The following is a 16,703-nucleotide window of genomic DNA, read 5'->3' on the forward strand; positions in this document are numbered from 1 at the left end:
AATGGATACACTGATTTCGAAACGGTTTATTTTACGTGAAAGAGAGTTTTCTTGCGGTGGTTCTTATTGATTCAGTAGTTTGAAGAGTATCAGCTCTTTTCCAAAATGATGTTACGCATTTTTTACATAAAATGTTTTTTTCGGCATTAAACTTTTAGATAAATAGTTACTCTTGAAAGAATTTTCAGACATTGTTACTTGATAAACCTCCTTTTGAAGTCTGTTGAAAATAATGTTGGCTACCTATCTATACTGAAATGTTTAAAAGCTATTGTTCCCATTTCGAACTACATACCACGGTATAGGTACCTACATTACATTTGTACGTTAAACAGCATTCATTGTGTGTCTACAACGGTCACATTATGAGCGCAGGTTTCGTCAAATCAAAATAGAGGATGTTGAAAAACAGTCTTGTTTAACTTTTGATTGGTCAGCATTTGGTCACGAATTTTGAGAACTTCATGAATAGGGCTTTATATTTCATTCGCAGACTTCTACTATAAAAAAAATTAGATTAGTAGACAGTAAATTACCTAAGTTACCTAAGTACTTATGGGTAAGTAGGTACACCTATACAATATACAATTTTGCGATGTCATCATTGTGATATAATTTTAATGTAGCCAGCGGAATAAATTAATAATTCTTAAAAAAAATATCTTGAAGCATTACTTACTTAATTATTTATCCTTTTATATTTTTATTTAAATTATGTTTAATTTTAATCATTTTACAGATTATTTTATTTGGCAATTGTTATAATTTTTTTGAATGATTGATTGATAAACAAGATATAATAAATATGACATAATGAGTACCTATTCTAAAAAAAAAATTGATCCAACAGAGACGATCGAATCACCTCTTATACATTGAGTGTGTAAGTCACCCACAAAAATTAAAAACACGAGTTTGACTTTAAAAAATCCTATATTCCATTTAAATTGAAGTACATATATTCCATTTCAGCGGCAAGCATCCTGAAAAAACATCGCAAAACTGCCACTTCAAAAACGACAACTGCACCCACTGCATCTCATAGCCACTACTTAGCCACCCTAGCGCCGCCGCCGCGACCGCGACCCATACCGAACCGACCGGGCCGACCGGCACGGCACAGCAGTCATATCTCACGCGCCGCGCGATCCGCACGCCACTCACGCGCACCCACGACGTAGTCACGATCCAAGTTTACCGGTACGGCACTAGTTACTTTTGAGTTTTAAATTCGGTACCGGTAGTGTCAGTACAGACAGAACAAAGTGGAATTGCAGTGATGTTCGGAGCGTGTTCATAATATTTTGGTAAGTTTTTAGGTTTGCGGTGAATGTTTGTTCACATTTAGTTTTGATTGGGTATAGCTTGATTAATTAAATTTTCTGAATTGATATTTAATTCTAAAAGACGTAATGGACTTGGTTATTTTATTAAATTAGGTACCTAATACAGTTTTTTTCTTAATCGTGTTAGAAATAAAATAAACAACCAAAGCACCTGTGGACAGTTTAAGAAACGAAATGATTCTACCCACATCAATAATATTTTAAAAACAAGGTAAGTAGGTAAGTATATTATTGTTCGTCAAAAAACGACAACAAAACAAACTTTAATCCTAGGTATCATGATGATTAACATTAATAATCAACTGGTAGTCTTATCCTCTGCTTTAATGTAGGTATATAATAGCAATAATTAAATAGCAAGGTAGGTAATTCGTTTAGGTTTAGACTGTTTATAGCCATAAAATTTTGTGTATTTTATTTACTTAAAAATGAAATGTTTTAGTTATTGCAACTGCTTTTTAAATATATACCCTTCACTTGTATAATCTAGATTACAAAACTATCTAGGTAAAATCTAATTAGTACTTAATTAAAGCAGCAATTAAGTAGGCATTGAGCGTAATGAATCCTAGGCCGTTGCGCCAGCTCCGCAACGTCGAGGCTCCGCAGTGAGGTAATGGCTCCGTTAGCGCATACCTACGCCAAAACAATAGCACTGATAAGATTACGGCGATCTTCGACAACATAACAGTAAACTGATTATTTCTACAACCGGATAAAATAACAATGGTCAGTTTGTTTTGGTATTTCGTATTTAAAAAGTTACAAAGAAATAAGGGTTGTTATTGTATACGTTCTTACTGTAGTTTGCAAAGCAGGCTCGCTCAGGTAGCTGGCTGGTTCTGGAAGCTACCATTTGACAGGTGGGTGATACTATAACATATAAAAAAAAAACGATCGGCGAATCACAAGTAGGCACCTACCTATTTAGCTAACTTTCTTTGATTTCGTTGATTAGGTAAATAAATCGGAGTTTGTATCTTTAAAATAGGTATTTGTGTTTTAGAAATAAAATTATGTTTGTAATAGTAAAAACAAATATAAATTTATTTTAATTAGTATGTAAAATAAATACCAGTAAGGAATTTCTAATCAATCATTATTGATTAGGTACATAAATATTTACAAGGAACGCGTTGAGGTCTAATTCTCCTAGCAAGAAACCTAAATTACAGGATTGGTTAATAAATAACAACTATATAGGTAATAGGTATGTAAAAGAAGAATATTAAGCATCACATCTTGCACCTAATGTTTAATACTGTTTATGACTTACTTACGTAGGTAATAAGTAATAACAATACATAAAAAGCAAAGTAAAATATTGGCTAGAGAAAAGTCAAAACTGTTTAGGTCAAAACATAAAATGATAGAAAATTAATTATTATCCTAATAAAAATAAGTAACAAATAGACTTAGACCAAGCTAACTCTGCAGCGAATTTGATAGCGCAGAGCGTGGAAGTGTTATCATAAACGTCAAATGTCTATAAAAAATTACACTTCCACAGTCTGTGCTATCAAACACGCTGAAGAGTTGAAGTTAGGTTGGACCGAATCTAACAATAAGTTCCTCACAAACGGATATTATGCGGGACGTGCTTAAGCTTATTAACTCTAATTTTATAATTTATAGTGTATTGGAGTAGACAAGGGACTTCCCCCGTCCTTTATCACCCCGGTTACTACTTTAGTTTTTAATCGTTTAACATTTTCATTAAATGAGTGCTGAACCATAACTCTTTCGTAATAGATGCGTTTTTATTTCAAATTCCAGCAATTATACCACCACTGTCTACTAATTAACTACAATAATAATAAAATCGTTAACGATGATTAAACACCTCGACATAATGAACCGGCATGGTAAGGCAAACATATTGTTTCCATGTCACAACATTTTGACACGTCGTCGGTCGGCTTATAGTAAGCCTTTGCGGTCATTCAGGCTTATTTAATTAATTGTCCACATTTTATCGAAACAGACGATATGCGGTTACATAATCCCTATCAATATTATTTTGTCTGCGAAAGTAAAGTATAAAGTATGTATGTAGATAATTTGAGGCCCGGGGAAGGACATATGGTAGTTGATAAACTAATCTCGACGATGCAAGCGAGCGTTAGTTAAATTGGCGTAAATGAAGTAATAGCTTCTCGTGTTTTTCCTACCTGCCTGCCCCTGCCTGATAACTGATAATTTGACGTCGACGCATGTTGGTTGACTTGTTTGTAGATGTTGACTGACGTAAGAGCGTTGTGCAATATTTGACATAGTGTTTATTATACTTGTAATTAATTAGTCTCTTACTTTAGATTTAGAAGTTAGTGGTAAATAGGTACCTGGGTATATTTTTGTAGAGTTTCTTAGGTACCCTATTTGGTTAGTGATGGTAAAGTTATTGTTTATTTTTCGTTTTTAGTCGATCAGTATCACTAGCGTCATGATTCCTCACAAAAAGAACAAAACATAGCTTTTGTTGATCGTATACTTACTGTAATTTTTCGACACTTTATTTTTGTATTTTTGACTATACATACATTTTTAAATTTTTTGACTGCAGGACTCTTTTTTTTCATATTATTGTTGTCTGTTATCTGTCAGATAACTTGCGCCCGTAGCCGCCAAAAGGGCGCCAATATCGTGCACACAGTCTTCGTATACTTTATTTGCTTGAACTAGAACAATAACAGAGCGATAACAGTGACATGCTCTCACTGTTAAGAACTAGAAACATTCATTTATCAAGAATGCATTGTAGAAAGGTAGATAAGTACCTATATACTTAGTATGTTTTTTTCTTTTCTTTGAATAAACTTGACAAAATGGCATTTTTTTATGAGAGAGGAGGCAAACGAGCAGACGAATCGCCATGGACACCCGCAAAACCACAGGGGTTGTACTAGTGAGTTGCGGCATAATCCAAACGATTCCTCGGAGCACACTCCGTTATACATACGATAGCAAATGCAGAGCGAGGCTACATAAATACGCATAGTACGTCGACACTGCGCCAAGGAGACAATTTGAGTCGCACTCAGGCTTAAAAAAAAAAAGTAATATAAATTAACGTTTGTAGCCAGGCGGTAACGATTAATTACTTTTTTGAAAGTAACTACAAAACATAAATTATAATTTATTAACAACATAGTCGCTTTGTTAAACCGGACTAATCCCAACATCTAGGTTCCCCTTTGTGCCGGAAGGTCAGATGGCACTTGACAGTCGACTTCTTAACAAAATCTTGCCTGTGCTAATCCTAGAAATAAAGTTGCCGAGCGGATTTCAGACTGCATTGTGGCTAGAGCCAGGCAACGCTAGGAATTATTTCATTTTTGGCGAGATTATCTGCACTTGGCGCGGCTTAAATTTCTCACGGCTTTGCTTGACGAATAAGGTATTCTTAAGAAATCAGATTAACGCCGGTAAGTTCCAGCCACAGAGTTAAAATGGATAATATAGGCAGAGCCGGCAGAGATAAAGTCGCTGAGATGACTGCACTGTGAGAACACGCCGATATCCTCTTGTTTAAGTATGACATGAAAACACAACTCAGCGTTGTAGAGTCCGTCTAAGCTAATTTTGCACCGACTTGAACAGAACAACCGCGGTTGTGCTGTGTAGAGTAGAAAAAATTATTTCTCTGATAAAAGAACAAAATACTCTAGAAAGAAGACTTCAAAGAACAGGATCCTTATCATATTACGCATACAAGAGGTTAAGTACCTATCTATCTGTACCTCTGTCTTTCTTTCAACTCTGTAGTCGCTATTTGTGCTTAATCCCATAGTGTCTAAAGGCCGATATAGTAACACTTGCAGCTTGCGACACGAGTGCGAGTACGTCACACGGTTAATTGCATGCAATTACTCTACACCGCCGTTTTATCTCGATTATCGCATATCATGTATGACACACATGTATGTATGTAGTATGGGAATTAGTTACTAAGTGCTGTACTTTATGTTTAACACCCTTCTTAGTCTAGTCTGTAGTGACCCTGCCTTCGAAGCAGGCACCGGCCTCCATGTTTGTTTAAACACACGAGTATCAATCAACCCAATCAGAGGATTAATTTTGTAGTCGCAAACACGAACGTGCTATAGTCGACATAACGCTTGTGAACTTTATTGCAAGTAGATACGGTCCACTGACAGCCAGTCAAAATACTAACACATGCAGTATTGAGTCGGTAGGCAGTGTAGGCGAATACGAACCTGCTATTCTGTTCTTTTTTTAACCCAATAAGAACGTGAGTGTCAGCACTCACCAAGTCCCTCCCAATCCTGACAAGGGACCAAAAATCCTGACATGTCAGGGGAATACTGACGTATGGCAACCCTATGTGCGGAGTGCGGACGAGTTTTTGCTCAACTTCATTTTCGATAAAGTATTCGACATTCCTCACGAAAGTCTCCGTACCCGCCCTTCTTGTTTCGTACTCGCACGTCGTCGTTTTGCGTGTGTCGAGCAAATTGGAGGGCTCATGTTTACTTGTGTTCGTGCTTCCACGACGCCAGTAAATTACTCGTGACATTTCGTCAACTCGTCGTCTTCGATTTCAACTTACGTTACGACAATTGAAATATGTAGGTAGTATAGTATTAAAGTAAATGTACGGGAATTGAAGTAGTGTATTATATTTCAAGTTGTATAAGACACTTTTTTTATTTGGACACTTTTTTGTTATTTCTACACAGAATTACGAGCTCTTTAGTATCGAAAAATGCACGTACCTATACAAAATTGTTACATGTATGTAGTCGCTTTTCGGTGAAGGAAAACATCGTGAGGAAACCGGACTAATCCTAATAAGGCCTAGTTTCCCCTCTGGGTTGGAAGTCGCTTTCGTAAAAACTGGTGCTTACGTCAATTCTTGAGATTAGTTATCAAGCGGACCCCAGGCTCCCATGAGCCGTGGCAAAAAGCCGGGATAACGCGAGGAAGAAGGAAGAATCGAAAAATGTATATATGAAAATTTTAAAACACCTTCTTTGTCCTATTAGGATCGAAAGAGCTTGTGATTCTGAGTAGAAACAATATAAACAAAACTAAAATTTTGAAATATACTCAACGAGTTTGAACTAAAACAGCCCATTTGATATTTTCTCGTTAATCTTAAAGGAACTGAGCACATGCTCGTAGGCATCGTAGGTATATTATATACTAGGAATTACGATAAGTACGATATAAGAGAGAGTTTACGACAGCGATAAACGTGACCCGCAGCGACATAGGTTATCGGCATCTTTCTACGTCCTTTGTCACGTGTACACGCCGCTTTACCTAAATACTTTTTTTTATGAAATAGGAGGCAAACGAGCAGACAAATCACCTGATGGTAAGCGATTACCGCCGCCCATGGACACCCGCAACATCAGAAGGGTTGCAAGCGCGTTGCCGGCCCTAAAGATGGGAGTACGCTCTTTTCTTGAAGGTTTGAAGGTCGTATCGGTCCGGAAATACCGCCGGTTATCTACAGAACATATGTGGACAGTATACTCACGTGAAATAGGTGAAGAACATTAAAATCGTTTGCCCCTCCATAACTTAAATTGCAACATACTCAGTCATTGACAAGTATTTTATAATAGCTCTTTTTTATCATTTTTTAGCAATGAAACTAACGACTTACAGAAGCAGTCATGGATTTTAAGGAAAGCTTTTGCTAATCAATAATAATTTGACATTAAAATCAATGTGTAGTAATATTTATAATTTGTTAGACTAGATTGAACACCTTCTACATATATAGGTAGATAATTAAAAGTCCTTTGTGCAGCAAGCCATACGCCATGTATTTACAAAATAGAGCATTCAAGTGACTCGAAGTCTTATAAGTAAATAAAATAAGTGTTCAAATAAAAATAATCATTGCTACCGTTCCGCGGATGGAGAATAACATTTATGTATACAGGGTGATTCATGAGACGTGAGCAGGACTAATCCTGCACACTCAGTAACTGATAATTGATAGATCACCGTTGTATTTAGGCAAAACAACCACACTTTTTCCTATTTTTTAACTTTTTGGTGAGGGCAAATTTAATTCTCTACTATCATGGTCACCCTACAAGACCTAATTAATAAACATAAAACCTCTTTAACCGTAATGACAGCATATTGATTACGAAGAAAATGAACTGTCAACTGACCGTGATGACAGGGATTTCATTCAATTTGACACAGAATATCGGTACCTAGTTGTATTCTAATTTTAGGGTGACCATGCATGTCGTAAATAAATTATAAACTTTTTTTTTTCAACACGACTAGAAAATTAACGTTAACCTCACTAATACTCATACGAAGCAGTTGCTTATAATTTACGAAATGTGCAGTGTTAGTCCTGCTCACGTCTCCTGAATCACCCTGTATGTATGTAAATAGAATGCGCGGAACCTCAGTTTATAATAACATCCGTTGCGCGACGCGACGCGTCCAAAATTAATACAACGATATTACTCGATCACACGAGGAAGAACGGTCCACAATAAAATACCAACTCATATACCGATATCCTGAACCAATAAACCCGAAAACCTATTGAATGCTTAATGCAAACCGTTTGCAAAATATATTAAATACTAGCTTCGTCTCGTGACTTTGTCTGCGCCGAAAGACCGCAATAAATAATATGTAAAGTCGCCAGCCTGTCGGTATTCTACAGGTTGCACTTCGGGGAGTGTGCCCAAGAGCTACACGAGCTTATTCCACCGTCCCCATTCTACCATCGGACTTTTAGACGCACGGCCGGTTTCCATCCTTACTTGGTAGATATTCCACCAATTCGCACGAAGCGCTTTGCTTCTACTTTCCTTATGCGCACTGCCAAGGAATGGAATTCCTTGCCGGCGTCTATATTTCCGTGTTCTTATAACCCGGCAACCTTCAAATCAAGAGTGAACAGGCACCTTCTGGGCGAGCTCGCTCCATCGTAGGCCACGTCTACGCCTCGGCTAGTCTGTGGCCATGAGTAAGCCCATTCATAATAAATAATAAAAAAAAAATGTAATTTATTTCCGTGATAAAAACGGTACCTTTCTACTTATTTTCTTCCTAGGGCCCAAAACCTACATGTAGCTAAACCAATTTTTATGGAAATTTATGTAGCAGTTTAATTTAAGCTACAATAGGTAGAGAAATATAGTTACTATCGCATTTTATATTTTTATAATGTTGTGTATCGTTCTTTGTTAGTACGGATGTCCAAAGTCTAATGTGCGTTTGCAAAACATAATAGGAGCATTCCATGAAATTGTCTACCGTTGTCCCGTACAAACGCGAAGTTTCTGAAGATTTAAAGGTGTAAGAGTTTCCTTTTCTATGACAAATGGTCAAAAATATGCACAGATAAATAATCGCCTGCTTTAAATGCCGAGAAAAAAGTCGCAACACAGGAAATACAATGCGTTTGTACGGGACAGCCCGTGGAATGCTCCAATATCATGAACGAGAGAAATGTTTTGTGTTATGATAGTGCCATCCGCGAGTTCCCACGCGTCGGTATCAACATCAACAACCAATGCCGCACCGATTACCCGAAGCCACCGGATGTGTCATTATACATACAAATCTCGTGCCGACCATAAACATGAGCTACTCTATGCCATAAACTCGGATTTTCGATTAGTGTTGCGTTGTCTCCGTATTATATATATCGTACCTACCTAAATCCTGAAATATATTCACAGATACAGAGATAACTAACCCCCTCTTGCAAAGACATTTAATTTTGCTTGCAGGAAACAAATATCTATGCAGGTCAATGTATTAAATATGATAATACGTTTCATTACTTAAGTACGAGTGAGTCATATTCTAAACTAAAGTGAATTTGAATTGTCCTTTTTCAGTCACCTTTATTAAAGTTTGTATTTAATTTTTGCGGCACTTTCAACAGTCAATTATTCTTAAGACTTAGACACGAATCTAGATTCAAAATTCGTTGAGTTCGACTCTTTGTATTCAATTACCTACTTGTACGTAGGTTTTATTAAATACGATTTTTACAGCAAATTAAAAACACTACGAAAACATAAATAAAAAATTTGCCCTATTTCCTGGTCAGTAGGTAGCGTGCCCAGAAGGCTGGCCGCATTGCCCCGCTGGATAGCAATGCTGATCCTTTGGGCAAAATATTGGCCAGCCCTCTGGTCACCGGAGGCCTCTATGAGGCGCTTTGACAGCTCCTCATAGAGGCGACGCGCGCTAGGTCCCCACGGCCCCAAGGTTTCCACTCCAAACGCCGCAAATATGTAGCTACTACCTAGTGTGACATATTTGCGGCGCTTGAGGCTTTCAGCCGAGGATGCGGTCGCACCAGCGCCAACTTTGGTGCCTGGAATATGGGACGGCGCCAGGGTATCTACGCACGTAGCGTCCCAGACAAGGGGCCGTCCCATACTTCAAGGCACCAGCGTCATTCCGTCATGCCTCTTGCCATCGACCCTGGCCAGACCGTTGGGCTCGAGGACCGCCTTATTTATACCTATTATACTTATTGTATTTACTAGAATCACAGGTTCGATGGGACATTCTTCCCTTCCATAAAAGGAGGGAAGCATTCCAATCCAATTCTTAGCCAATATTCCCGGGAATGCTGTTCCCGCGAATCCCGTGGTACATCACTACGAGTATATTGCCATAAACACCACTCATAGACAAATTTAGATCGTTTTATAGCGACCACCCGCGCGTTCGCGGACCATCTAACTTACGACTGCCGCGATGGCTCCGATGATGGAAGCACTCGGCTAAACATCCTTATGTGAATTGCTTTTCAATGGAAATGACCAGTAAATTCTAGTGTAAACTTGGAAGGGAACTGAGTAGTTTTAGCATATGGGATGATTAATAGGTAGGTTATATTGAAGGAAAGCTGACCAACTACACCGATACCTTAGGATTCAAACTATCGAGGGGAAAAAATATCGAGAAATACCTAGCAATGTACAAATTGCAGAACATTCCCAAAAAGCGGAAACGTTCTCGAGAATGTTCTCAGAACATTCCTGCAACATGGAAATTATTGTTTAAACAAGAGAATATACTTGAAATAAAGTTTAAATAGGCATAACTTAAAACTAAATGTTATTATGCATATATTATTGTCTATTACAGTTAGCTATTTTGTTGATGTGATAAATTTACCAATAAGTTGCTTAAATTCTCACTTTATATCAGAGAACATTTCGACTTTCGACAAATTTTTCCAATTTTTTTTTTTAGTTTCATTAGAATCTAGAGGCCTCTATCTCCCGCCATGCCAAATCTCAGCGTGCTCGGACCAACTTGAAAAAATTAAAAAAAAAGTCGGCCATTTTGTTTTTTTTTAATGCAGTTTGTTTTGTCTCGGGGCCCTCTATGACATTTGGTCGAGCACCCCCCACCTATCACGCACCGTTTAAAAGTTGCCATACGAAATAAAAGTGGCCAGTTTTCCCGCAATTGTAGCATTTTTCCAAAAATAATTTTTTCATAGGTATCTAGGGGACCCCGAGATTTCGTGACCAAAATTTCAGCGCGCTAGGACAAAATTCAAAAAGTTTTAATAAAAAGTCGGCCATATTGAAAAAAAATGGCGGCGTCAAAAACTGCCAGGGTCCCTCTATGACATTTGGTCGAGCACCCCCCACCTAAGTCTGACCGTTTGGCCGGGCCGTCATACATTTTTCTGACCGGAAGCGGACGACCAAAAGTCGGAATTTTCTGGGGGTAAGGACTACACCTAAACTATCGTGAATATTCATGGTATAAACTACGATAAATAAATAAATTCTCGTTCTCGAGAACATTCTCAGAAGTTACCGAGAATTTCTCATGTGGAAAGTTTCGCAAATTTGGAAAGTTCTCGTGCGTGCATTGCTAGAAATACCTAAGGATACACTATTTACTCGATAAAAGAATAAAAGTTCCATCATTTCAAATGTCACATTAGTCTAGATTTATGAGGTATCCATTATTGTCCATTATTACATCGTAATATTTATGTGTGTGATAACTGATGCTCTCGTATCTAAGTAGTTTAGCTGTCGTCTCGTTCGTTATAAAGATTCTCCAGGGCTTGTAGAATGTATTACTTATACCACAACATAGGGCTTACCGCAAACCACGTCCGACGTGTTGCCTCCCTGTCACACTTATGTACGAATTTACAGGTGCGACAGAGAGGCAACAAGTCGATCGTTCGCGGTAAGCCCACAGGATAGGGAGTCTAAAATTTAAAACTCTCGCGACCGTTCATTTGTTTTTGTTTGAAGTTTGACTGCTAGTTGTGTGTTTATTCTGACTGTACCATGTTGAGGTAGGTACGAGGATGGTTGTCTTAAGACTAACTCCGTTTCCCTTCATTGCACCAATCTCACCCAATAAAGACAAAAGCAGTAGGTACTAACAGCATCACTGCCATCGACATAACTGACGGTGAATCTTCGACCAAATTCGACATGTACAACTGTCAGATTTCGCATCCACGTCAAATCAACAGTTGATTTTATTGCATACTGAGTGTTGATTCCATCAACGGTGGATAATATCATTTGGTACTACCAAAACTCAACTCTAAACTAAGGGTGGTTCGGTTTGGTTTGCTTGTCACCCTAACTGTGGATTGTTAATGTCAAATTTTGACATTGTACGTATTCGAGAACTTATGATTTTTCCCACATCAACGGGAGATCAACATGATACGTCAAACGTCGCTTGTCGAATAGGGGTCCATATCATTAAGGTTCACAAGTTGTCAGTTAACTGTGCTACAGTCGCCATCACATATATCGGAGCGGCCAAGCCAAGGTGGTCAAAATATCTGAACATGCACTTGAACGTCTTAACAATAGAGACTATGTTCAGATGTTTGTGAACGCCTCGGCCGCTCCGATATATGTGCAATCTTGTTCATTCCGAGTTTAGTTCATTGTCCCACGAGGATACAATAAAGCAGATTTAGGTCAGCCGTCTGCGGGACAATCGTTTCATATTTATAGTTTATGACAAATTGTGACTTTTATTGTTTTTAAGACTAGTAGGAGTATTGTATAATGAGTTAAAACTAAAAATATACCTATTTTTCTATACGGTGGTGGCGGCCGGTGCAAGGGATGCTTATAAAAGGGTAGTGAATTTGTTGAAAGTGCAATCAGCACTCTATACACGTTCTAGTCTGTGGGCGATCTCGTGGGCGCCTTCAGGTATATCGGAGCGGCCGTGGTTCACAAGATATCTGAACAAACCCTCTATTATCAAGACGTTAAAGTGCATGTTCAGATATTTTTGAGCACCTTGGCCGCGCTGTTATATCTGATGGTGACTGTATATAAGTACAGGATAACACGCATAGAGGGCTCTTTTTCCGTGACCTGCGGGTTATCTTACAGATTGGTAACTTAATGACGGGCGTGTCTGGTTTGACTGATAAATTTCTCTTGCTCATAAATGGTGTTCTGTTTGTTTGACGATTAGAAATGCACCTGCACTGCACTGCGATGTAAACAGTTCAGCTTTCATCGATTGCAGGATCGGTTAGATTACACAATGGACCAACTCATCGTGAATCATTTGTAAAAACGCTATCTAATGGACAATTTAAATGATAAGAAAATTTAAACTAACACTAACATTGCATTGAGCTATGTGTTTGTGTTATTTTAAGTACCTATTCATACATCATCTTCCTCGCGTTGTCCCGGCTTTTGCCACGGCTCATGGGAGCCTGGGGCCCGCTTGATATCCTACAACCTTCTGAATTCTGATACGCCACACATAATAATCAAGTGCTTAGCTACATATGTCGGTAAAAATGTTACGAGGGTGAAAAAATGTCTCTCAATGCACGGCTTGTTCCTTGGAACTTTTTCGGAAATAATTCTTACTTGCTCGCGTCGTAATATCTTGTGGAACACAATAAAACATGGAATAAGAGTGTGCGTATGTGCTCGTCATGTGTTCGCCCCTCGGTCTATATCCGTCGGCCCGCGTCGGCCGTTTATAGACAGTTTTTATAACCGGGGAGTGCTTGTGGGGCTCTGTGTGGTATTGTTTTTATTTATGCAGATTTTTAGACGCCATTACGGATTTGCTAATAATATTTAATACCTATGTAAATATTGACCATGGATGACCCATAACGTAAATGATGCAGTTAACTATAAGGTCTGTAAGCGTTAGACTACAACCCAAGCCAACTCTACTTCTACTACTGAATACTGATACTGCTCTGATGGTGAGCAACCACCCGAGAAGAATGAGGTAGCAGAATGGTGTGAAGTTCCATTCCCATTTCCATTCCTAGTCCGATTCAAAGTCACTTACTAAATTACGCTAATCGGTGGTGATAGTTCCCATATATATTCAATTTTATTTATTATATATTGCAAATCCGTTGATTCTATAATATAGTATGTAGTAAGTACAAACAAACTTAACCTACAAACTTAATACTTCAATTACTTACCACCGTCCCCATTCTACCATCGGACTTTTAGACGCACGGCCGGTTTCCATCCTTACATGGTAAATATTCCACCAATTCGCACGAAGCGCTTTGCTTCTACTTTCCTTATGCGAACTGCCAAGGAATGGAATTCCCTGCCGGCGTCTATATTTCCGTGTTCTTATAACCCGGCAACCTTCAAATCAAGAGTGAACAGGCACCTTCTGGGCGAGCTCGCTCCATCGTAGGCCACGTCTACGCCTCGGCTAGTCTGTGGCCATGAGTAAGCCCATTCATAATAAAAAAAAAAAAAAAAACTTAACACCAATAAGAACATAATACTTTAACTTTACATTATTAATTTACTTTCCTTTTCTATTATGTATTAGTTCTATTATCTATTATTGCCCAACCTTATTAGTACAATCTGTATAATGATATTGTTACTCAAAGATAGCTGATAAACTATTGAGCTATTGCCCTGCTACCTACATTGTGGTCTACAAAAGAGTTTATCGGATTATCCTCGTACATAATGGGGATTAATTTTGTCCGTATCAGTTGATCACCTATTCCACTTATTATGAGGTCATTATGACGCATGCCACACCGCGACTTTCACCTTTTAAGTAATTGTATCATATTTTAATCAATTCTATTCTGAATCATGATTCATGGCAGTAATAGGTGGCAGAACGCAATATATAACTACTTACATATTTTTAGATATTAATTACTTCATTAGTTAATTAATATCAATCACGCTTAATTAGTTTTCATTATCGTCTCACAATTACTAGGTTATGTTACGTAAAATATCATCGTTTAATATCCTCAAAACAAGTTTTATTGAGCTTACTGTAGGGCTAGGTCGATTTGTGTATGATTGTCCTATGATATTAATTAGGTATATTTATTTATCGCTGTCATTGTTCAGCTAAGTGTTTCTGTATTCAGTTTGTTTGGGAGTAGGGCATGCTCCCGGGAATTCCCGAGACTGATTTTTCTCGAGAATTCCTGGGAACGGGCACTTTCAGCCAGTATCGGAACTGGAGACAAAATTCCCGGGAAAATATCGAAATTTCGGGAAATTTATAAATGTTATGTTATATCGATTTATGTCTAATTGCGAATTGGCTACAAGCCAAAATTATGTTGTACATATATATATATATATATTTTTTTTCCTAAAACAATACTTTGTTCAACAGAGCAATGGTATATGAGTACGTTTTCTTCGACTGGTTACATTTGTAACAGATTAAGATCCAGTTTAAGTGACAGAGTTTAGATGCGATCAGTTATTTACCGTCAGTGTCATCTGTCCAGTCCACAAAAAAGGCTCGAAAAAGAGATGCTCAAACTATCGAGGAGTAGCTTTACTCACTACAGCGTAGAAAGTTTTGTCCAACGTAATGCTCAAGAGGCTGGAACCATATTCAGAAAGAATCCTTGGGGATTACCAATGTGGTTTCCGCAGAAACCGCAGCACGACGGACCAGATTTCCTTGCTCAAAGAGATTATGAAGAAGAAGTGGGAGTACGCCCAAAGCGTTCACTCTTTGTTTTTGGACTTCACTAAGGCCTATGACAGCATAGATAGCCCAGGGACGCTCCGTATGCCATTCTTGTAAATTTTAATATCCCTAGAAAACTAGTAGTACAGCAACAAAAGAGTGTAGGATGCGTGTCAGGGTAGGCGGTGAGCAGACCGAGGAATTCAAGGTGATGACCGCGGTCTAAAGCAGGGAGATGCCTTATCACCCATGCTCTTCAACTTAGCCCTTGAACATGTTGTCCGAAAAGTGTTAACGTTGGACATAAGGCTGGAATTGAGCGGCAAGCACAAAGTGATAGGGTACGCGGACGACCTGGCTTTATTAGGGGAAAGCCGCGATGAAGTAGTACAGGCAGCCAGTGTCTTGGAGAAAGAGGCCCCTAGGATAGGTCACAGGATTAACCAGTCAAAAACTGAATACATGAAGCGCTACAAAAATACACGAGTTCAGCGCGGAAGTCTCCATGTTGGGGATAGGAGGAGATCAATATTCGCATCTAAAACGCCATGCGATGCAGCGCAGCCCTCCATAAAGTGTTGATGTCCAGGCTTCTCAGCAGAAATACTAAGTTAAGGATATATAAGACCGTTATCCGACCAATCCTTATGTATGGGTGCGAGGCCTGAACACTAACACAAAAAGAGGAAAGTCAGCTCCTCGTAGCGGAAAAAAAGATCTTTCGCAAGATCCTGGGACTGGGAGACAGTGTGAATGCAGATCTGCGTCAGCTTTAAGCCAATAATTGGCAGGAAACGGCGCAGGATCGGGAAAAGTGGCGTGCTTTCGTTTCGGAGGCCAAGACCCTCTTTGGGTTGTTGAGCCGTATTAGTTACTTAGTTAGTTGATTCTTAGAAAACGTCTGAATTTGAATATTGACAGTATAGATAGGTATATTTTAGTCGAAATATCAACCGTTAAGTATGATTTAGTTTAAAAACTAATAGAAATATTAACTAATCATTTGGTTATAATAATTTCAATCAAAATGTTAACTTTATTAATTTTCCGAAATTTCCCGAATTCCCGGGAATTCTCGGAATTGGTCCTGACCCAATCCCGGGAAATTTGAAACCTTTCCCGAGACTGACATTGCATGCTCTATTTGGGAGCATGCAGTTGTTGAGCACATGTGATAACGAGTTGTCTCAGGGCGATGTGCTCGTTTGATAAGGACATGTGTTGTTATAAATAGAGACTATTACCTATTTAATAATAATCTCGTCTTCTAACTCGGTATTTTACTGATGAAGATCGCGAGTTCGTTGGCCTGTTTTTTAGACGACGACGTACACCATATATGAATGAGTCGTATAAATGCATTTACTACATTTGTGCCCGGCGGAGATAAAGGGGAACACACCAAAT

The 16,703-nt window shown here is 38.5% G+C and overlaps 1 protein-coding gene across 1 annotated transcript in view; it reads left to right on the forward strand.

Annotated features, from left to right (window-relative positions):
- The first annotated feature begins 1,143 nt into the window (after positions 1-1,143).
- Positions 1,144-16,703, forward strand: part of LOC134670584 (GAS2-like protein 3) — a 107,379-nt gene continuing 91,819 nt past the window's right edge. Inside the window, exon 1 of the mRNA XM_063528385.1 lies at positions 1,144-1,307. The gene's annotated coding sequence lies outside the window, so the exon portion shown is untranslated. The remainder of the gene's footprint in view (positions 1,308-16,703) is intronic.

This window comes from Cydia fagiglandana, chromosome 14, assembly GCF_963556715.1.
Source record: "Cydia fagiglandana chromosome 14, ilCydFagi1.1, whole genome shotgun sequence".
In the NCBI taxonomy this organism is placed as follows: domain Eukaryota; kingdom Metazoa; phylum Arthropoda; class Insecta; order Lepidoptera; family Tortricidae; genus Cydia; species Cydia fagiglandana.